General features: G+C 39.8%; 1 long non-coding RNA gene across 16 annotated transcripts in view; it reads left to right on the forward strand.

Annotated features, from left to right (window-relative positions):
* Positions 1–22,755, forward strand: part of LOC123612910 (uncharacterized) — a 175,725-nt gene extending 152,970 nt beyond the window's left edge. For 15 of the 16 annotated variants that reach the window (XR_012504524.1, XR_012504533.1, XR_012504521.1 and 12 more), the window contains 2 exons: positions 12,445–12,593; positions 14,158–17,140. This is a non-coding gene — a long non-coding RNA (uncharacterized LOC123612910). Of the gene's footprint in view, positions 1–12,444; positions 12,594–14,157; positions 17,141–18,773 lie in introns of those variants that run through there. The other variant, XR_012504528.1, reaches the window with a different exon arrangement.
* Positions 22,756–22,936: the final 181 nt, after the last annotated feature.

Below are 22,936 nucleotides of genomic sequence, written 5' to 3' on the forward strand. Positions count from 1 at the left end.
AGATAATTTTGCTGGTAAAATCCAAAGTGGGTTAAACTAAAAGGGGACATTCCCTGGAGGAATACAAGGGCATGTCGACAATGCCAAGGGCAAGGATGTATTCCCGCCTCACTAGGGACTGGAAACAGGACCTGGAAAGTCAACATAGATGGGAAGGCAGACCCCTCCTAGCTATACGCATTTCACTCTTTGGGACCACATGGTCTTTTATATCTGCTAATCCCTGTTATTGGCTTTGTACTTCTCTCGCTCTTTAGGCTGATTCTTCCACCATGTTTACATATGGCACGTCATAGCTGCCTCTAAATGGTGGCCTTCAGTTGACTTTTTTTTAATTGAAGTATAATCAATTACAGTCTGTCAACGTCTGGTGTACAGCACAATGTCCCAGTCATGCATGTACATACATTTATTTGTTTTCATATTTTTTTCCATTAAAGGTTACTACAAAATATTGAACACAGTTCCCAGTGCTATACAAAAGAAACTTTTTAAAAAATCTATTTTTATACATAGTGGCTAACATTTGTAAATCTCAAACTCCCAAATTTATCCCCTCCCACCCCTTTTCCCCAGTAACCATAAGCTTGTTTTCTATGCCTGCGAGTCTCTTTCTGTTTTATAGATGAGGTCATAGGGTCCTATTTTCTTTTTTAGATTCCACATATGACTGATATCATATGGTATTTTTCTTTCTCTTTCTGGCTGACTTCACTTAGAATGATGATCTCTAGGTCCATCCATGTTGCTGCAAATAGCATTATTTTATTATTTTTTATGGCTGAGTAGTATTCCACTGTATAAATATACCACATCTTTATCCAGTCATCTGTCAATGAACATTTAGGTTGTTTCCATGTCTTAGCTATTGTAGATAGTGCTGCTACGAACACTGGGGTGCAGGTGTCTTTCTGAAGTAGGGTTCCTTCTGGATACAAGCCCAGGAGTGGGATTCCTGGGTCATATGGTAAGTCTATTCCTAGTCTTTTGAGGAATCTCCATACTGTTTTCCACAGTGGCTGCACCAAACTACATTCCCACCAACAGTGTAGGAGGGTTCCCTTTTCTCCACAGCCTCTCCAGCATTTATTGTTTGTGGACTTTTGAATGATGGCCATTCTGACTGGTGTGAGGGGATACCTTATTGTAGTTTTGATATGCATTTCTCTGATAATTAGTGATATTGAGCATTTTTTCATATGTCTCTTGGCCATTCGTATGTCTTCATTGGAGAAATGCTTGTTGAAGTCTTCTGCCCATTTTTGGATTGGGTTGTTTGTCTTTTTTGCTATTAAGTTGTATAAACTGTTTATATATTCTGGAAATTAAGCCATTGTCAGTCGCATCATTTGCAAATATTTTCTCCCATCCTATAGGTTGTCTTTTTGTTTTGCTTGTGGTTTCCTTTGCTGTGCAAAAGCTTATGAGTTTAATTAGGTCCCATTTGTTTATTTTTGCTCTTATTTCCATTGCCTGGGTGGACTGCCCTAGAATATTGCTAAGATTTATGTCAGAATATTTTGCCTGTGTTTTCTTCTAGGAGATTTATCGTGTCTTGTCTTACACCTAAGTCTTTAAGCCATTTTGAGTTTATTTTTGTGTTTGGTGTGAGGGAGTGTTCTAACTTCACTGATATACATGCTGCTGTCCAGCTTTCCCAACACCACTTGCTGAAGAGACTATCTTTTCTCCATTGTGTATTCTTGCCTCCTTTGTTGGAGATTGACTATAGGTCCTGTGGATTTATTTCTGCGCTCTCTATTCTGTTCCATTGATCCATATGTCTGTTTTTATGCCAATACCATGCTGTTTTGAATTTAGCTCTGTAGTATTGTCTGCAGTCTGGGAGGGTTATTCCTCCAGCTTCATTCTTTTTCTTCAATATTGCTCTGGCAATTCTGGGTCTTTTGCGATTCTATATAAACTTTAGGATTGTTTGTTCTAGTCGTGTGAAAAATGTCCTGGGTAATTTGATAGGGATTGCATTAAGTCTGCAGATTGCCTTGGGCAGTATGGCCATTTTAACGATATTGATTCTTCCAATCCAAGAGAATGGGATATCTTTCCATTTCTTTAAGTCTTCTTTAATTTCCTTAATCAATGTTTTATAGTTCTCTATAAGTCTTTCACCTCCTTGCTCAGATTTATTCCTAAGTATTTTATTGTTTTGGGTGCAATTTTAAAAGGGATTATTTCTTTATTTTCTTCAATCCACATTACATCAGTTTACAAAATGAATGCCTACCGTTATTTGTCCTGAACTTTCTACGTCCCAACACCAAATGGTGAAAAGACATTTTTCCTTGCCAATCTAGACTGTGAATTGGTTTCCCTGAGTCAAGTGTCCACTTTTGGTCCAATCAGCTGGGGTCACTGCATGGTGAGAGCACCGCACTGACTTGGCTTCAGAGCCTCACCTCTCAGAGGGGGAGAACTGTTAAAAGAAGTAGAGCTCAGGATGGGCCCACATTTGAAAACATTTACTACCACGATTCAGATGGATTCCCGGGCTTGCTTGCTCTGTTTCAATCACCCACGTCTATTTAGCTCTTAGGAAAAAAAAATCATCACAAACCAAGCAGCCGAAGACAAGTCTGACAGAACCATCTGGACTCCATGAAATTTGACATCATTCTGGCTTGTCTTAAATCCATCCTTCTTTTGAAACCTAGAATCTTTTGACAGTTTGCTCCCAAGCAAGAAGGACTATATTTATACAAGAAAGGGTACTATTTTACTTTTGCTAATAGAGAATCTGTGATTATTCTGGCATATTTTTCAAAGAGATTAAAAACATTTTTTTTTTATTCCATTAGCTTCTTGGAAAGGGTTATTTTCCTATGAATTCTGGTGGAGCATTCCTTTCAGTGAAGAGTAAACAAGCCCACATTGCTGTCAGGGATTTCATCAGCACTGAAATTGGACTTCATTAAAGCCAAGATGGGACTTTAATTTCTACAGTCTGATTCATGCTTTATGGCCAAAGCAAAATTAGACAAAAAAGGAGAAAAGAGGGAGAGAGAGAATCTGCTTTTGTGGCTCTGAGTGATCTTTCTAGTTTGTGTTCCCTCCTAAAGCCCTCTGGGGCGAAACCCTATTTCTTTCAAGCGAGAGGCACTTGCTAGAAGCTACAGGAAGTTATAGTTCTCTGCCAGAATGCTACCTCTTCAAAAGAGGAATCCAATCTGAGAAGACACCCAGGTTATTTTGTCTTCACAGAAGGAAGCCTGTAGACTTGAAACCCCACAGATTTGGTCATTGTAAGGCGTTTTCAAGCCAGCTGAGGTGTGACTGGGCTGTGGGCAAGAGCACGGACTCCAACACCCACACGGCTCACGTCTGGAGCACGGAGGCTTACTTACGCTGAACGGGCACCAGGGCTTTAAAGCGCAGGGCCTCCCACCTCAGGCCAGGCTCAAATGCGGTAGGGGTACTTCTCTGTGGCTTCAAAAGGAACAGACTGATTTTATCCTAGGCATGAGGACTCTGGCTCTTATTTTCTTGGAGGCCAGTGTGTGGAGACGAGCGATGAACACAGGGTCTTGTGATGCAGGGGTCAGAACCGCGCTCTGCTGCCATAGCTGTGCGTGGGAGCTGTGCTGGGCATGAGCGGTCTGAGTAGTGGGCTGCATCTTCCCCATTGGTCACTCCAGGGCTCCTTTCTGCTTTTTCCAACCTACTCTGTCTCCGCAGGCTTATTTTCATAGATTGCCTCTATGGGCTCCCTTGCCCGTTGGTTTTGGCTAGTGTGAGGTCCCAGTAAGAGCTCGGTGGGCAGGAGGAGAATGAGACTCTGGGCTTTTGTTCTCCCAGATCCCTTCCTGCCCTGTCATTGGGGTTTGGCTTCCTCTGCTGAAGGCAACAACTCCTGTCAGGGGGCTAGGGCCCCAGCCTTTTCCAGCCTGAGTGCTAATGGCTCCCTGCTGTGCTATTTCCAGAGTACTGGATTCTCCACTGTTGGATTTCCTTAAATGGACCTTTGTAAGACTCACCCCCATCTCTTTCCTGCCAGGAATCTGACTGACACAAGTAGGGATTGCTCTCAGTCTCCCAGGGGTTTCTCTTCCTAGATCTACTTCAACTCTCTAACCTGCTTCATGGTTAGACCAAAATAAAATAAAATGAACCAATTTTCAGGCATACAGAAAGGATGCTATGCAATAAATATCCTCTATTCCCTACTTCTCTTAAAATTTCTTTATTAGGAGATGAAATCTTTCATTCTATTTAGAGATAAGGTTTTAATTTAAAAGATGCCTGGGAGACACATCACATTCAGTAGTTAAAGAACTGAGAGGATGAGAGCTAGGGTCTAAACATTGAGAATACAAAGATTGTCTCTGATCTTGAAGCGTTTATAGTGCAGGCCAATATCTGACAGTATCTTTCTTGATGGTATGTTTTGATAAATAGGAAGGCTCTGGGCTTTTGATGACAGAGACAAGTTTAGGGAGAGTGGAAAGTAGGGGCAGCTTACAAGCTCCCGAGACAGATAAGCTAATTACCTCTCTTACTCTTTTCCCCCCTCTTTTATTTCAGCATCTTTGGTTCTTCTCAGATCTCAAGGGAACCTTGATGATAATTTACTCTATGTCCCTCCTTAACAGATTGGAAAACTGAGCTTCAGAGATGAAGGAGCTTACCCAAGTCACACAACTGAACCCTCGACCCACCCCCTAGCTTTTTCAAAAGGCCTTGATGAAATTTCACAGCACAGCTATTGAGGGACTGGGCTGTAGCCGAGATTGGAGATGTCTGTGAAGGAAGGATCAAGACTGATGATGAAGAGGGAACTGCGTTAGAAAGAAAGGCATAATTGGGTACTTCTCTGGGTGAGTCAGTGTAAAGAGAGGCTTTTAGGTGAATCATTTATGACAAATGATAAGGAAGAGGAAAGGAAAGAACTCATATTTAGTCTCTTGAACAGTATGTACTACATCTTTTTGGAACTGGGAAATTTTTAATACAGGACTATGACAATGTAGTTGGTACAGTTTGCCCAGAGCAGTCTTACTGACGTGTAAGTGACAAAACTGGTATTTCAGATCCTTGCCAGGTAGCCCAGCTATGCAGACTTATACAAATTGAATTTCTGTATCTGGCCCCATTTGGCCACATTGTTGTGGGCCTTATCAATGAAATATCTTTATAGCAGGCTCTCATCTTCAATTATCCCCTCATTTGTCTGTCTAACCTCCATATTCATTAGTGGGGAAGGCTTTGAAGAGACAAATGAGAAGATGGCAGCCTGGAGATGGGACTCTCAGTGAAAGCCAAAAGCATGCAAGAGGAACACTCCTAGAGTGACGTAGCCTCACAGTGGGCAGACGTGAGGCTGGGAGACAGGCCAGATGAGATGATGTCTTGGATGAAGGCCACAATGATAAGGGAAGGATGAGGCATGAGTTCCAGGTGGTGTGTTTATTGCTTTTAATTTTGTTTAGAGAGAGTATCTTTCCGAGAGGTGAACTTTGGGAGAAGCCCCAGCCGCACATTATGTATTTTAGTATTTTGCAGTGTTGAGATCACAAAAATCCAATGAATGGATTTATCCGCACATGTGTGTAGACAGACACACATGTGTCATTGTTGTAGTTTTGCCGGATGATTACAAGATGCATAGTTTACATGAAATTGCTTAGGTTATACAATTTATAGGGGCATGACAACTGCTGATGGGAAGCAGTGAAAGCTCACTCTGTACCTCAGCACCTCAGGTGATGCACTGGGATGGGGTGACCGTGGAGGATGATCTGGAGAAGGATCAGGCGGCTGGGCACTTACTTGACTAGGACATTTTTAGAGGGCACCCACTGTGCAACTTATCAAGGGTTTATGATCCTGTGTAACGAACTGTGTACTTACTAGCAGGCAGGGCTTCTAGGATGTCCATGATTTATCTGAAAAACTGCTAATCCTTTCAGGTGGTGACTGAGCCCAGCACTTAGCCCACTCTCACAAGGACTCCAGGTTGAGGGACAGACTTACACATCCTACCCCCACCCTGATCTCCCAGCTTTGAGAGATTCTGCCCAAAGACCCACAACACACAACCATTTTGTGCATTCATCACCAAGGTGCTGTGACATCCTTAGAAATGCATGATGTTCAACTTTTATGGCTGTCTCTTTAAATGGGCTCTTAATCTCCATAGCCCTTGAATTGTTACACGGTCTCAAGGGAAGAGAGCACCAAACCAGTGGCTTGAGCACCCTGATGTTTTGAAAGGAGTGCTTAGTTGTAGCCATTTGCTCCTCAGCAGGAAGCTGGCGGGCAGCCGTCACACCCAGCACCCTATTCCCAGCAAAGCTAGGTTGTCAGGGAGAGGCTAGGGAACCACTGGTCTTTGTAGGGCCCGGGATTGCTTTATGTGGTAAAGCCTGATAGAACCTGTGAAATGGATGATTAGAGGGTCTGAGATTCTTGTCTTTAAATCTTGAGAAACAGATGCTAACGGAGGCATTTACTTCTGAGTCATTTCACAGTCATTGCCTTAATTTTCTTCTCTGCCATTACCATTTCATGGCTGTTCTAAGTTCCCACCTTTGGTCAAGTGATTCAGTGGTTCCCTGCTACTTGCTGAAAACAAAAATACAATTCTGGAGGCAGTGTCCCTTTCCTCTGACTGAAGGCATCCTTTTTATAGGGTTAGATCATCAAACTTTTCTTTGTTCCTGTTTGTCACCCCATCTCTGTTGACTCTGCCTTCTAAATTAATCCCTGCCCATGTGACCTAATCTCTTACTGTTAACTTGTCTCCCTACACAACCTCATCTGTTTGAATTTCCTGCCTAAGGAAGAGAGGAAATGGAAATGATTTCTTACATCTATTTCATCCCCTACTCCTGCAAGACTATGCTACCTAGAGGGCCTTTTGAGAAGGGTCTTCGGCCTATTCAAAGGCACACAGTATTCACAGACATGTACAAAGTCTGCTGCCAGTACTGAATCTTTGAAATTACTCGTTGCATTCAACTCTAGCCAGTGATCTGAGATTTCCTCAGGCCACTTAAATGAAGCCAGCTCATCCGTGGGATCTGCTCTGAAATGCTCAGAGTTGCTGTCTATTCCTGCTCAGCTGATTCAGTTTCTTCCACTGAAGTCTCAGCAGGAGCTTGAAGTTGCCTTCCTGACCTATCTCGTGACTCACTGCAATCTTGGGCAAGTCACTACTGGAACATTCCCAGAGGCTGGAGCACTGGAACCTGCAGTCTCAGAGTAGCTGTCTACCTGCACCCTAACCTTCCATGTTATCAGATCTCTTATTTTGTTGTAGAGTCACACGGCAGCGTGTAACTTAACTGTTCTTGTGTCTTAAGGAGGCGGCGGCCTGAGGAGGCCTGGCGACAGTTTCCACGTTGCTGCTGAGTAGCTGGTGAGCTTGAGCAAGTGGCTTCTTTGAAAAGATAGTTGGTTGATACTCCTATGGAAAGAGATTGCAATACAATCAAATACTTCCTGTTTGTCAAGATTCTGTATTCTTGTGAGAGATTAGATGCCATTCTGAGACAGGCATTAAAAATACTCATTTTTGGAATTATTTATGTGAAACATGTGAAAGTCCCAAGTAGGAGTATAATCTCCAACTGTTTCTCTCACATGCCTAATTTCCAAAATACGTGTTGCCAAAGAGAGACCCTCACATTTTTCAGTGCTTTTTCAGCTCTCTGCTAAGGGACAATCAGTTGTTAACTTTCTTCCTTCAGTATTTTCAGCAATCTCCACAGTGAACTGAAAAGGCAGACACACTCTCTTTAGATCAGAGTGTCTGGGTATTTTCTTATTCTTTCTCGCTTATGAGCAAAGAGTTTTCCTTTTACTCATTTTCTTCTTACCCATCAGGATTTACAGTGGAGGCAGCATATTTATCCAATGTGGAATAAGCAGGTAACCCAGAATCCTTTTAAAATGTCATATGTTTAAATGAAATGTCAGCAGTTCCATGTCCTTCATGGTTCATCTGTCTAGCATTTGAGGGGGACACTTCATGAAGCTGTTGAGGCTAATGTGAGTCGGGGCCATGTGTACCATAGATAAGTAAATGCTGCAGGCTTAGAAGTGGTTTCAACAAGCTGATCTTAAAATTTGTTTCTAACAAGTGGACATTGGAAACATGATTATGGCTTTGGCATTGTACAGTGGGACACTACCTGGGAGCTATGAAGCAGGCTGTGGGGAAAATGATGGACTTATTTGATAAGGAAAAAGTGGGACAGGAGGGGATACTAGGATTTTAAGTTACTAGGGTTGTAAAAGTTGGTGTTTGGTTCAGTTTAAGGCCTAGGAGGCAACAAATTCTGTGTTTGTGATTACTGTAAATAGTCACCTATTTCTCCCTTTTCCTATTTAACATTCATTTATTTCATGTTATTTATAATGTTTGAGATTTATTTTTCAGTGATAGGCACTATTTTCCACTATTGTTATTACTATACTTACTATTACTAACAAGTGTGCAATGAATGCTGAGTATGTGCCAGGCACTGTTTTAAGTGCTTTACGTATATTATTCTACACAATACTCACAATAACTTAATGAGAATAGGTATTATTATGTCCAATTTACAGATGAGCAAACTGGGGCTTGGAGATATTAAATAACTTGCCCAGTATCACCAGCCAGTAAGTAGTAGAGAGAGTATTTGAACCCCAAGTGATCCAGGACAAAACTAATAGTATTGAACTATTTATTTCATGAGTGTGACTTCTGAGGTTATTTTCGAGTGAATGCATATTCAAACTAATTTTAATTTGCATGTATTATTTTTAATTTTAAGCCTCAAAATCACCCTCAGATACACTCTTATGGACTCTACTTATTTAGTCATTGCCTTACATGTCACTGAAAAACCACTTGCCAGTTATTCCCAAACTAAGAATCTAAGAAGTATCATTGCCTGACACAGATGGCAAAATATACAGATGAAAAAAAAAAAAGTATCATTATGTGTAGAGCACTTTATTAGCTCCCAGTGATATTAGAAAGAAAGAGATGTGTTTAGGTTGAAACTTAAGCGTGGTTAGGAATTTGATATGAAATGGGATTCACTCCAACATACATGGAGGCATAGTTTGTTACAGGGAATGGAAAGGCATATTTGTACAGCTGCAATAAATTCATCTGACTGGAAGATGGGGTGAGTCAGTGGTGTGCCTGAGCTGAATCAACTGGTACAGGGTAGACAGAGCCAACTGTTAAATATTCAGGGATGTTTGCAAGCCAGTTGAAAATCCTTGGTAGGTTGAAACTGGTCACAGTGGGAGTATTAACAACATGAAAACTGGCAAATACTACAAATCAGATTTGTTTCTTAAACTCTTAAGACGTGATTTTCCACATCACTGATAGTGTGTGAAGGAAGAGATTGAAAGCTAGTTTTTGAATGGCCCTGAATTCCAGCCCAAGTTATGTAGCCATTATTCAGTAAGGGTAGTTATGGAAGGTCATTTAGCAAGACATCAAAATAACTAGTAAGGAGAACTGTGATACTTAGATGTGATTCATTGACTCTTAGGATCTCAGGTATAAAAGAGACTAATGGTCCAAATACTCATCCACTGTTAGAACTGTCACTCTGCTTTCATTTTCCCTGAATCTTCCAAGTTTGCCAAGTAGTTGGGAGATTCGGTTTTCAGAATATTTCAGTATTTGAATGTGTATGCTTTTTCTTTGCATATAGGTATTTTGCTTAGGTTGAATGAAAACTGTTTCAGGAGTAATTTTAAGCAATAAGGTACAGCTGTCTTGCCAATGTTAGTGCCAACCTCCAAAATGGATACTCTGATCATGCACTTTAATTTGTTACAAGCATTCCTGATGTGATTTAAAATTTTACTTCTAATGTGTACAAAGGTTGTTGAAACATTTTTTTTAAACTGAAGTATATATAGTCAGTTATAATGTATCAATTTCTGGTGTACAGCTTAATGTCCCAGTCATGCATATACATACATGTATTCATTTTCATATTCTTTTTCATTAAAGGTTATTATGAGATATTGAACATAGTTCCCTGTGCTATACAGAAGAAATTTTTTTTAATCTATTTTTATATATAGTGGTTACCATTTGTAAATCTTAAACTCCCAAATTTATCCCTTCCCACTCGCTTTCCCCAGTAACTGTAAGTTTGTTTAGTATGTCTGCAAATCTGTATCTGTTTTATAGATGACTTCATTAGTGTCTCTTTTCCTTTTTTTTTTAGATTCCACATATAAGTAATATATGATATTTTTCTCTCTTTCTGGCTTGCTTCACTTAGAATGACTATCTCCAGGTCCATCCACGTTACTGCAAATGTCATTTTATTCTTTTTTATGTCTGAGTAGTATTCCATTGTATAAATTCACCACAGCTGCTTTATCCAGTCATCTATCGATGGACTTTTAGGCTGCTTCCATGTCTTGGCTATTGTAAATAGTGCTGCTGTGAACATTGGGGTGCATGTATCTTTTCACATTTACAGTTCCTTTCAGATATACACCCAGAAGTGGGATTGCTGGATCATATGGTAAGTCTATTTGTGGCTTTTTAAGGCATCTCCACACTGTTTTCCGTAACAGCTGCATCAAACTGCATTCCCACCAGCAGTGTAGGAGGGTTCCCTTTTCCAGCATTTATCATTTGTGGACTTTCGAATGATGGCCCTTCTGGCTGGTGTGAGGTGATACCTCATTGTAGTTTTGATTTGCATTTCTCTGATAACTAGTGATAGTGAGCATTTTTTCATGTGCCTATTGGCCATTTGTATGTCTTCCTTGGAGAACTGCTTGTTTAGGTCTTCTGCCCATTTTTGGATTGGGTTGTTGGTTTTTTTGTTATTAAGCTGTATGAGCGGTTTATATATTCTGGAAATTAAGACCTTGTCAGTCTCATCTTTTGGAAATGTTTTTTCCCATTCCATAGGTTGTCTTTTTGTTTTGCTTATGGTTTCCTCTGCTGTGCAAAAGCTTGTAAGTTTAATTAGGTCCCATTTGTTTATTTTTGCTTTTATTTCTATTGCCTGGGTAGACTGTCCTAGGATAACATTGCTAAGATTTATGTCAGAGAATGTTTGTTTTGCCTATGTTGAAACATTTTGATGCTTTGAGGTGGCATTTGCACTGAAAACTCAGCACCCTTTTTCCACCCCATGGTTCCTTGCAATTACTATCTGTACTAAAATGAGTCTCATGTATAACAGTAACTGCCTGGGCTTTTTTCCCCCGTCATAATCAGATCACACTGTTTTGTTTCTATATTATCAAAATGATTTACTATGTTTAGCTATCTTGCTTCCTGAATCAAGTATATGAATATGCTTTAGAACAAATGTGGTTTAGGTTAAGTTTTGGCTAACAATATGTTACAGAGCATATTGAAAAGGTGATGGAAGTTTCAGTTTGAAGATCTGAGTTTTAATCTTAGACAAACAACTGACTCTCCCCTAGGCCTTCGTTTTGTCATTTGTGAAGTCAGAGTAATAGTTAATGCTTGGCTTGCCTTCTTGAGTATTTGTGAGGATAAATAACATATGAATTCTTTTAAAAATCTACAAATTTAATTACCTAGGAAAGTAAGGTGTTTGGTAGATTTCATTCCACTCATCATCTTGTTGCCGTTTTCTGTTACATTCTTCATATGTCATCGTATCTCTAAACAAATCTCACCATTAGTTTTGGAATCAGACATAATTTCTTATGCATACAAAATTCCTATTTCCATGTGCTGTAGTCTACTCTGTCCCTATATTTCTTATGGTTGTTGTCGGAGTTCTTTCATGCAGTATCTAAATTTGTATGCGTGTGTGAGGCAAAGATAAAGTTATGAAAGCAAACGAGAAAGGGAAAAACTCACAGATAAGGAAACAAAAACAAACAGCAGATGAATGCTAGTAAGTATTTCTCTCTGGAAGGTAATAAATGTATTCAATATACCTGTAAATGTCAGGCACTAGATTAGTCACAAATAAGATGAAAGACCCTAAGTTTAGTTTGAGAGGCCACTAGTCTATTCTATGAGATTTCCAAAATGTCTTCTATTTAGATCTTGGGGTTTGAGAAGATGCAATCATCTTAAAGAATATGTTAGAGTTGATTTGTTTACGTTGTTGATTGAGTTTGTCAAAACACCAGGTCGGGAAGGCCAATGGTAGGAATTAAAATTCTCTAAGGCTTTATTCCAAGTATCACTGCAGACTTTGAGCTCCATCTTGGGCAGCAGCCTTGCAAGGATGTTTCCTTGCTATGGAAGAGAGGCTAAGATAAGGACAGAAAAGTGTGCAGCGAACTTGAGGTTTGCATTATAACCTAGTTTGGATGGGTCAAGAGTCTTGTATGTGAAGGACACTTAAAATAGAACACAGAAGTGATCTTTAGAAAGGCCCATAGAGTAGCTTGAAGTCCTAGGCGAGGAAACTGGCAAAAGAACCACTTCACTTATCTAAAATACAATTTGGTCCACAGGGGAAGGCTGAGAGGTTTAGAGGAAGAACCTCAGAAAGAATTAGAACATTTTACACCCAGAACACTCTCACTTTCTAAATGAGGGAACTAAGAAGAGTCAAATGGTTTACCAGCAGCTGGTGCCATTCATGGAGCTTTCCCAATTCCAGGTGAGGACTTTTCTATATAGAATATTAGACTTGGTTTCCTTTGTGATTCTCTGTCATGTTTTGTGCCAGTGCAGTTCTGATTATCTCCATTTTGGTGTCTTCAGGATAACTTCTTTTTTTAAGAGTAACTAGAGTTTATTTATTGAAGGCCTTCTTTATGCCAGGGCCTGTGCTAGCCACAGGTGATACAGTGGTAAGCAAGACATTGTAACACAAACATAGTGCAGTTATGACCAGTCATCACAGAGACCATTTTTCCCTGAGTGTATTCAGTTTATGTAAACTCAACAGGAAACCACATTTTGAGATTACAAAAAGTGATCCAATCATCTGCAGTGTGCCACTCCCCCAATTCAAATCATCCACAGAGAAAAGGTAATCTCTTACTGCTCAGTGATAGAGAAGGGCCATAATTTCCCTTTTTAATCTCTTACTGAGGCTTCCTAAGGGGCTAAAAGTGATACTCAGTTTTCAATTTCATGAATTTATGTCTTTGAGGTTTGGATGCAAAATGATTTCATTTTTTGCAGGACTTCCCTAGAGACTTGGCTGGTTCTAGCTTATGTTCCAAATAGATTCATTTAAGAATCTCAAAACATAATGAAACTGTCCTATTCATGGCCATGCCACCTGACTCCCCCATTCATACCCGCCTGGGCCAAAAGTAGAACAAAATACAAACGCAGTTTCCACCCATAAGTAGCATACTGATGCCCACTGTAGCGTCGGAATATCTAAAGTGAAAGTGTAATTTGCATATCAGCCCAGGAGAGCCCTGAAACGCTTTTGTAAGATTTAAAACAGCTTAACATTTGAAACCTTTAGAAAATGTAAGGGTGCTAGAGAAATGCTGTTTTGAAAGCAGCAAAGAAAGAAAATGATGAAGTTTACTTGGTTTTCCACTAGAAAGACTATGGCTTGAAAGATTTCCAGAATTTGTGGTAACAGAATTATCAATGGGCTATATGATCCCAGATTTCCAACAAGGGGCTCATGGCATTAGAGAGCATTAAAAACATACCTCTTCTGTATACACCTGGTAATGTGAGGTACAAGGGTTCTACGAAGAAGGTATTCCAGCTCTGGGTTAAGAGGGCTCTTGTTTGGGACCAAAGTTCCTCTAGAAATGATAGTAACGCTAGGGAATGCTCAGTGAAGAGCACTGTGCTGTCCAGTGGTGAGATCTGCCAGAAGACTGAAGTAGTCCTGAGGCGCTGCTCACCAGTGGGGCAGTCTAAATATGACACACTTTGTTGAACTATTCTCATGTCATAATTCTGCATATTGCAGAAGGCTCAGAATCAAGGGTCAGATCAAAAAAATATTTCATAAGAGAGGGGCGAGTATAGATTATTTACTAGATATTGTCTGATCACAAAATAATAAATTTATATACAGTAACTTTAAAAATGAGTACAAGGACAAATGTCTATAATCCCATACCACCCAAAGGCAAATGTTGTTAACATTTTGTTATATGTCTAGTCACACTATTTTCTAAGCATATTCTTACCTATTTGAAATTGTCCCATAGGTCTAATTTTGTTATCTTCATTTGTTCCAGTTGTTACAGCCTCCACTGAGGAGAGATTTAGTCATCGTCCTCTTCCTGGTACAGAGAAGGAGACGGTTACAAGTGAAGATTCCCCTTGTAAATGTGTTTCTCTCTTTCACAAAGGGGTAACTTCTGCTTGGTTTTCAGAGTTTTTCCTATGTCTGCTGTTTCTCAAACACAGTTGGCCTAAAATAGTCCTTATGCCAAAGAGGCATAGTTTAGGGTGACCGGTTCTACTCCCCTTCAGCTCTGCCTTTGAAATTTCCCCAGGCAGTTTCACAGTCCAGAAGCTAAGTTTATAGATTGCTCCGTATGTCACTGACCAGTCTCTGACTGAACTGACCTATTCTCAATATTAAAACAAACAAACAGTATGTCTCATTTCAGGAGGTGGGCTCCCAAAGTTAGGTCTATATGGTATGACCAATCAGGTATTTAATAAGGCATTTCTATGGAAACAAAAGGAAAAGAAAGGTTGGTGCACACTAAAAACCCTGTCTGAGTCCCGAGGGCAGCTAGCAGGGAAGAGAAGATACCTAGATGTTGGGGTTAAGCATTCTTTGCAGTTTGGGTCTCGGATGATGTCATCAGGTGTTCAGGTAAGTTTTCTGAGTGGCCTACACAGCAAAAGGCACAGAGATTATCTAAAAGCTATTACAGTGATTTCTCTGAACTTTACATCAAGTTCACATTCAGTTAGATATTGGATCCCACCATCACCCCTACTTCTATCAGAGATAATTCAAGTTGACACTAATTGGTTTACAGAATATGCCCCATTTCAATAAACTTGGCCTCATTATTTACATAAGTATAGCAAGAATAGTGATTGATCATATAGGCTGCACCGAAGCTAAACCAAGGATCCACCATCCCAGTTTCGGGTGAATTCCTTGAAGCATTAATTCTTTAGGCCTGTCAAGACTGGCAAAAAGGCGGCCTGCGCATGAAGCACCCAAATTAAAGTACCTGTCAGGCCGTGGGCTGGATGATTTGTGGAGCTGAGAGGATCATCGCAGAAGGACAGAAGTGCTTTTACCAGTGGCTGAGTTGGGCTAAGAGATAACTTGCCAAAGTAAAATGGATAGGCTCTGTTGTCAGTAAGTTTGTTCTCTGAGAAGACTGAATTCAAAGGTGAGTTTTTTCCAACTGGACAAGCCAACTGCACTTAACCCACCATATTCTTGAAGGATGCACACAGGTGTGTAAAAAATGCAGTGTGCATCCTCATGCGATAAGGCTGGGGGTTGCTGAACCATTTTCTGGTAGAGTTGCATTCTTTTTGTAACCCCAGTAACTTTTTAAACATTTTTTTTTGAGTTATAGTCATTTTACAATGTTGTGTCAAATTCCAGTGTAGAGCACAATTTTTCAGTTATACATGAACATACACACATTCATTGTCACCCAGTAACTTTTTAAAGAGAACTGTGAGTGAAGTCATATTGGGTGATCTGTGTAACCATGAAATACTCATCACTGGTAAGTCTCTCTGTCCCGTGTCTTGTATACATTTTTAAAAGGGGACAGTGTCCTAAGTTTTGTTTAAAAAGACAAACAGTTGCACACACAGGAGTCTGACTTCCTAACAGTTAATCTCTGACTCCTTCACTTCTACCCAATCACTCTGTAAAGAATATTTTATATTGTACTTATTTAACTTACCCAATGTTAAAAGGGTCCTTGGCTTCTTATTGTAGAATAATTTCAGACTTAGGGCAGAACTGCGATTAATTTAACATTTTGCCACATTTGCTTTATTTTCAGTAACATGTTTATCTATGTGTTAACATCTTTATAAATGAATATATATACAGTGTATATTTTTTTTTATGTGTATTTTATGTTTGATATAGCCTGCTCCGATTTGTCACGACACTGACATTTTAGGAGAGGTCAGGCCAGTTGCTTTGTAGAATGTTTCTCAGTTTGGATTTGCCTGCTTGTCTAGGCATGATCAGATTCAGGCTAAGTATTTTATGCCACATTACTTACCCCATGGTGATGATGGTGGTGATGTGTCCATCACGTTCAGGCCATCCTCAAGATTGCCAGCCCAGAACTCTCTCCCGAGTGTCTTCTGGAAAAAGACAAATAAGGTATATAGATCCATATGATACGTTTAATAGCCCGGGGAGGGGTAAATGGACCTTATCATTGTAAGACTTCTGCATTTTACATGAAGTAGTACAGTATCACGTCTAAGTGGACTGTGGCCCCTTAATGATGTATATTGTAATACTTAGACATTAAAATATTAGAGGAAGACACAGCAAATGCCAGTAGATACACTGAAATGGAATTCTAAAAAATACTGGAATAATCCAAAGAAAGCAAGAGTGGGGAACAAAATAAAGCAAGCCAGCAGTACTAAAGTAGCAGACCTAAAATCAACCATATCCATAGACTGTACACTCCAATATAAGTCAGAGAACATCAGAATGTATAAAAAAGCCAGATCTAACCCTGTACTGTTTATCAGAGGTGTACTTTAAATAAATTAGGGAGTGGGGGAGGGGAGAAAGACATCACACAACATCACGATAATCAACAGACGTTGAAAACAGATCTCCGGTCTGGGCACGGGTAAGCCTCTCTCCCATACTGGGAATGATATATTGAATCCTGCCTCTCCCTTCCTGAATTAAATCCAGGACCTCCTGCATGCTAGGCCTACACTCTGCCCCTGACCTACAGCCTCTCTAATACCTACCTTACTTTCCCCAAACGCACCTTTATCTTCCCTGCCCCCTGTGCCGGTAATCAGAAGAGAACCACACGAAGAAACCAAGTTTATGTCTAATTAAACTGTCAAAAGTAAAAGTTAATCTTAAAACAAACATCACGAGAAAACCTTGTTACATTCAAAGGAACCCCCTAGGTCCATCAGCAGATTTTTTTTTTTTTTTTACCAGAAACTTTGAAGCTATCACAAAACTCCCTTCTGGCCTACAAAGTATGAACAGAAAAAAAAAAAAATTACCAACCAAAATACTCTATCCAGCAAAGTTGTCCCTCAGAATCGAAAGATAAAGAGGTTTCCAGACAGACAAAGCTGAAGAAATGTAGCACTCGTAGACCAGCTTTATTACAGGAAATGTACTTCTTTAAACTGAAACAAAAGGGTGTTAATTAGTAACAGGAAACAGTAAAGTTTCACCATTAAAGGGATTATATACTTACATTCAGAATAGTCCACTGTTTTAACAGTGATGGGCTGCTAATAGCTTATAAATCTAGTATGAAGGATTAAAAAAGAAAAGTAGAAAAAATAACAATAACCAATGTAATGTCTTCACGGATATGCAAGATAAAAAGATGTAAACTGTGACATCAAAAACAAAACGGGGAGAGTAAAAATGTGTTCCAACTTACCAACTTAAAAATAGGCTGCTATAAATATACTTTATCTAAGCCTCACAGTAACCACATAGCAAAAACCTATAGTAAATATACATACACAAAAGAGAAAGAAATCTAACCATAACACTACAGACAATCTTCAAATCACCAAGGGAGAGAGCAAGAGAAGAAAAGCACAGATAAACTACAAAACAGCGAGGAAAACAATTTTTTAAGTGGCAGTAAGCACATACCTATCAAAAGTTACTCCCAAGGAAAAAATTATATATAGTCATTTCAGTGACCTCCTTATTAGGCAGGCAACAGGCCTTCATTAGAATTTACTGGGGGTAGAAAAAAACAGCAACTAAAAAATAACATAGGGAAAATAAAGTCTGTCAATCAGATTTATGTATTGTACTTATGTCTATTGATCTACTATATGCTTACATTTACAAATACTTTAGGCATTTTCTTGTACTAGTTAATTAGAAAAATCATCCTGTTAAAAAGTACTTAGAAATATTGGAAAAGGGGACAGCGATAGCCTTTTAAGTGGATAGTTGAGCTTTTATGAAATTAGGGGAAATTCTCAAGGGGAAGAAATCCAAAAGAAAACTGAAAACCAGGATCTAAGTACCTGAACTGAGGCTGAGTACCCTAGATGAAGACAGGATGAATGCTGGTCTTAGTAACTTAGCAAGCTGGTGTTTAGCACCGCCTTGGGGACAGGCGACAACGCTGTAGGCTTGGATAGCATGGCGGCTGGAAATGAAACATACATACATAATGCTGGTACTCGCAAAAGACTACTTCCTCAGTTAAAGGAACAGGAAGAGGGAGACAGAAAACAAGCTTGCTGGCCTGGATTCTGGGTGGATGGATGGGAGGGAACTCTCCCATGGTATCCTGTAAATTTCATAGGTACTGCCAAAATACCCTTCGTAGTGATGATTCTGTTTTGCATTCTGACTACCAATATATCAGAATTTCTGTTACTCCACTGATGAAGAAGCCATTCCATTATAAAATCCTACATTCACAGCGACAGGCAGGATCCAGAGGTAGCTATGGAAAAAAAAGACCCCAACTTGTGATTCTCATCAAGATTCTGGAGACCTAAAAAAACAGTTCAGCAGCAGCCCTTAAACTGATGGCTTAAAAAAGCTTTATTAATTTTACGGAATGGAAGCCTTAATAATGTTCAGATGGCAGTACTCCCCAAATTGACCTACAGATTCAGTACCTATCAAAACTCTGTCATTTTTTTTTTTTTTTTGCAGACACTGATACACTGATCCTGAAATCCTTAAGGAAATGTTACAGACTGAGATGAGCTAAAAACAATCTTGAAAGGGAAGAACAATGCTGATGGACTCATTCAGAATTCCCAATTACACTGTTAGTACAAACCTATAATAAAGACAGTATGTAGTTCTGGCATAAGGATAGATATAGATCAGTGAAACCCAGAAATAAACTCAGACATCTATGGACAAGTGAGTTTTGACAAGGGCACCAAGACATTCAATGGGGGGAAAGAATGGTCTTTTCATTTAGAAACTGTAGTCAATATGAAATACCAATATCTATAATGAAATAACTGAATATCCACAGGCAGAAGAATGAACTTGGATCCCTACTTCACATCACATATAAAAATTAACTCAAATGGATCAAAGATTTAAATGTAAGGGCTGAAACTATAAAAATCCTAGAAGACAGTAATCTTGTAACCTTGGATTAGGTATCCATTTCTTAGATATGACATCAAAACCCAAGGAACAAAGGAAAAACAGACAAATTAGACTTCATTAAAATTAGAAGCTTTTCTGCTTCAAAGGAGAGCATCACCGTGAAAAAGACTAATAGCATGAAAAACAACAAAATACTTGGGAATAAATTTAACCACGGAGGTGAAATATCTGTCCATTGACAACTGTAAAACACTGATAAAGAAATTGAAAAATGCACAAAGAGGTGGAAAGATATCCTGTGTTCACAGATCAGAAAATATTGTTAAAATTTCCACACTACCCAAAGCCATCTTAATGCAATCCCTATCAAAATTCCAGTGGCATACTGTACAGAAATAGGAAAAAAATTCCTAAATTTCATATGGAACCACAAAAGACCCTGAATGGCCAAAGTAGTCCTGAGAAATAAGAACAAAGCTGGAGGCATCATACGTCCTGATTTAAAATGATACTACAAAATCTATAGTAATTAAGGGAGTTCCAGGCAAGATGGCGGAGTGGTAGGACCATGAGCTCGCCTCTCCTCGTGACTACAATGAAACCACAACTGAATGCTAAACAACCATCGGAAAAAAGACTGGAAGCTAGCAAAGATCTTCTGCAACTGGAAACATAAAGAGGGAACCACAGCAGGACGGTAGGAGGAGTGCTCTGGTGATATAATTGGACCACATACCCCCAAAGTGGGCGACCCACCACCTGAAGATTAGTTAAGTTGTAGAGGCCCTCCCAAAGAAGTGAGAGCTCTAAGCCCCACGTCAGGCTCCCCAGCTCGGGTCCTGGCATTGGGAAGAGAAGGAGACCCCAGGAAATCTGGTTTTGAAGGACCGGGGGACTTGGCTCTGGGAGCCTGATGGGACGGGGGGAAACAGAGACTCCATTCGCTTGAGAAGCGTACACGGAAACTCATATGCACCAGGTCCAAGGGCAGAGGCAGTGATTTCATACGAACCTGGGCCAGGCCTGCCTGCTGGATTTGGAGGGTCTCCTGGGGACGTGGGGGATGGCTGTGGCTCACCCAGGGGACATAAAAGCTGGTGGTGGATATTCTGGCAGTATTAATCTACATGAGCTTTCCTGGAGGCTGACATTTTGATTGGATCATTAGCACCCAACAGCCTGTAGGGAAGCCTCAGGCCAAACAACCTACAAGGTGGGAACACAGCCCCACCCATCAGCAGACTTCCTGAGCCACAAAGGCCTCCAGACACAGCCCCACCCACCAGAGGTCCAGGACCAAACTTTACCTAGCAGTGGGCAGGCACTGCTCCTGCCAGGAAACCTGCATAAGCCTCTAGTCCAGCCTCATCCAGAAGGGGCAGATACCAGAAATAGGAACACAATAATCCCAAAGCCTGTGGAAGGAGTCCACAAACATCTCCCAGGCCAAGGCCCAAGATAAAATCCCAGAAGAACAAATATGCGATGAGGAGATAGGTAAATTATCCGAGGAAGAGTTTAAAGTAATGATGGCCAAGATGGTCAGAGAACTCAAGAGGAGTATAGATGCACAGAGCGAAGTTTTTACCACAGAGTTGGAAAAGATAAATACCCAGAGTTGAAGAATAAAATCACTGAAATGAACAATACACTAGAAGGAACCTAGAATAGACTACACAAGGCAGAAGAACGATCAGTGAGCTAGAAGACAGATCAGTGGAAATCACTACTGCAGAACAGAAAAAAGAAAAAGGAATGAGGATAGTTTAAGAGAACTCTGGGACAACCTGAAGCGCTCTAATAGTTGCATTACAGGGGTCTCAGAACGAGAAGAGAGAAAGGACCTGAGAAAATTTTGCGGGAGGTAATAATCAAAAATGCTCCCAACTTGGGAAAGGAAACAGTCACCCAAGTCCTGGAAACACAGCGTACCACACAGAATGAACGCAAAGAGGTCCATTAATTGACAACAATTAAGGATAAGGAGACAATATTAAAATTAACAAGAGAAAGGCAACAAATAACATACAAGGGAACTCCCATAAGGTTATCAGCAGATTTTCAAGCAGAAACTCTACAGGCCAGAAGGGAGTGGCATGGATATATTTAAAGTGATGCAAGGGGGAAACTTACAACCAAGAATACTCTATCCAGCAAGGCTCTGGTTCAGACTTGATGGAGAAATCAAAACCTTCACAGATAAACAAACACTAAAAGATTTCAGCACCACCAAACCAGCTTTACAACAAATGTTAAATGACCTTCTCTAGTCATCAAACCATACAAAAAGAGAAGAAGAAGAAGAAAGAAAGAAAAAAGAGAGACCTACAAGATTGCTTTGGCTGTTAGGGGTCTTTTGTGATTCTTTATACATTTTGGAATTGTTTGTTCTAGTTCTATGAGGAGTGTTGTGAGTATTTTGACAGGGGTTGCGTTGGATCTGTGGATTGCTTTGGGTAGTGTGGCCATTTTGCCACTATTGATTCTTCCAATCCAAGAGCACAAGAAATCTTTCCATTTCTTTGTGTCATTTTGGTTTTCAGAGTATAGGTAACCTCCTTGGTTAAGTTTATTTCCAGGTATTTTGTTGTTTTTGGTGTAATGGAAAATGTCTCCGCCAGTTATAAAGTTCTGGTTTTTGAAGTGGAAAAAAAAAAAGTGAATGAAGGGCTGCAAATGGCAAAATGTCCTCCTTTTTTAATGGGTGACTTGTATTCCATTATGTATATGTATATATATGTGTGTGTGTGTATGTGTATGTATATATATGTGTGTGTGTGTATATGTGTATGTATATATATGCTGCATCTTCATTATCTATTCACCTATTGATGTGCATTTAGGATACTTCAGTATCTTGGCAATTATAAATGATGTTGCTGTTAACAGCAGGGTGTATGTATCTTTTTGAGTTAATTCTTATTTTCTGCTTGTCTTTATTCCTTTGATAACTATGTAAGTTTAAAAAGCTAAAGCTCTAAATGTTCTTAGAAACAAGGAACACTACATATATGTAAATTAAAAAATATATGTGTAGTAAAAAAAAAATGATCTATCAAGCCATGAAAGACATGGAAGAAGCTTAAAAGACATACTACTAAATGAAAGAAGCCAGCCTGAAAAGGCTACAAACTGTACGATTCCAACCAAATGACATTCTGGAAAAGGCACAGCTACAGAAACAAAAAGATCGCTGTTTCCAGGGGTTTGGGGACAGGGAGGGAGGGAGGGATGAACAGATGGAGCACAAGGGATTTTTAGGCCAATGAAATTATTCTGTATGATACTACAGTGGTGGCTACATGTCATTATGCATTTGTCAAATCCCATAGAATGTACAACATCAAGAGTGAACCCTAATGTGAACTACGGACTTTGGTTGATAATAATGTGTCCATGTTGGTTCATCAATTTTACCAAATCTGCCACACTGATGGGGGATGTTGAGGGTAGGGGAGTATGTATGTGTGGGTGGGGAGGGCTGTGTGCAAACTCTCTGTATTTTCTGTTCAATTCTGTTGTGAACCTGAAACTGCTCTAAAAGAATAAAGTCTACTTTGAAAAACTATAGTAATCAAAACAGTATGCTAGTGGCATACAACAGACACAAAGATCACTGAAACAGAATTGACAGCCCATAAATAAACCCATGCATGTATGGTCAACTAATATTTGATAGGGGAACCAAGAATACACAATGGGGAAAAGATAGTCTAAGTGGGACTGGGAAAACTGGATATCCATGTGCA

This window comes from Camelus bactrianus, chromosome X (assembly GCF_048773025.1).
Source record: "Camelus bactrianus isolate YW-2024 breed Bactrian camel chromosome X, ASM4877302v1, whole genome shotgun sequence".
Lineage (NCBI taxonomy): Eukaryota > Metazoa > Chordata > Mammalia > Artiodactyla > Camelidae > Camelus > Camelus bactrianus.